Here is a 1,537-nt window from a genome sequence, read left to right as displayed (position 1 = left end):
ACTCTGTAAATCTTCAGTCTGATTTAGATAACGTCGATGCTTGGTACAAAATAAATAAGTTAAAATTAAATATAAGCAAGTGTTTCCATGTCTCTTATTCTAAATCTCGTTCTTCTATTCCTACCTCCTATCACATTGATGGGTATAGGTTATCCAATCCGAGGCAAATTATTGATCTTGGGGTGGTTTTCGATTCTAGATTCTCCTTTCAAAGTCATTTAAATTACACTATTGCAAAGTCGTATGCTGTACTAGCTTTTATTCGACGTTTCAGCTCAGACTTTACTGATCCCTATACTCTAAAGGTGTTATATACTTCGCTTGTGCGTTCTAAGCTAGAATTTGCTGCTTTTATATGGAGACCATATTATGCATGTCATATTAGTAGGCTTGAGCGTGTCCAAAAAGTCTTTATCCGCTATGCTTTACGTTCTCTGAAATTTTCTGAGCCAATTCCATCTTACAGAGGTCGGTGCATGCTAATTAACCTAAAATCGTTGGAAAGTAGAAGGACTATTCTCTCTCTCACTTTCGTTTATGATCTAATAAATGGGATGATCGACTCCCCATCTCTACTCGCAAAAATTAATTTCAATATTCCGCAGCGCAGTCTGCGGAATCATAATTTTTTCTGGCTGGGCACGGCCAAAACAAATTATGCTTGTAATGCTCCGATTCTGAGTAATTTGAGAGAATTTAATTCGCTTTCAACTCTCAATGGTCTGGACTTTTCTTACACAAAAATACTATTTTAAAATGTTATTAAATGGATTATTTAATTAGTCTTAAGTGTAAGAATTGCTACACTTTTCTAGATTAAAACGAATAAATAAATAAATAAATAAATATTGGTGGAAGAACGTTACTTTCCTGGCTGAAAGCAAATTTAACTTATTTGCAAACGCCGCAATTGTTGGAAGCCCAATGAAGCGCTGAAGCTCCAGCTTTTAAAACCAATAGTAAATCATGAACACGACCATGTAATGACTTGGTGCTACATTTCATCCCTGAGAACTTAAAATCTCAAAGAAAGGTTGCTAAACTAAAATTAATTAATTATATTCCAAAACGTGTAAGTGATGTTATTAAAGCCACGGGTTTAGCATTAAGCAAAATGGAAATAAGCAAATGTGGAAATAAGCAAACGATAATTTACAAGGCGTACTTAGCACGGTGCATAGGCAACTGGCTGAGTCAGTGGGATCGTCGGTTCGAATCCTACTGAAAGAAGCCTGATGAGGAAATGTGGTGATTTCCGAAATAGCTATCACTTCTACCATTTTTTCAAATTATTGTTGCTTTTCCACAATAAATTTTCATTTTAAAAACGGCCTCGAGCTCAATATAAATTGTTGAATAGTTAGTGGATACTTTAATTCTACAGCTTTATTTTCTATCTGTTGACGGATAAATTTTGCCATAATATCAATGTGTTTAGTGCGTGTTGAGTAGGAGTTGTTTTGCGCCACCAAGATAGCACTTTTATTGTCGCAATACAAAGACAAGCAGTAGTCGACCTGTGGTATAAGCTCGCCTT

The sequence above is a fragment of the Rhagoletis pomonella genome, unplaced genomic scaffold (assembly GCF_013731165.1).
Source record: "Rhagoletis pomonella isolate Grant_MI unplaced genomic scaffold, Rhpom_1.0 Rhpom_scaffold_00004, whole genome shotgun sequence".
Taxonomy (NCBI): domain Eukaryota; kingdom Metazoa; phylum Arthropoda; class Insecta; order Diptera; family Tephritidae; genus Rhagoletis; species Rhagoletis pomonella.
The sequence above is the reverse complement of the archived record's forward strand: the minus strand, read 5'-3'. Positions refer to the sequence as shown.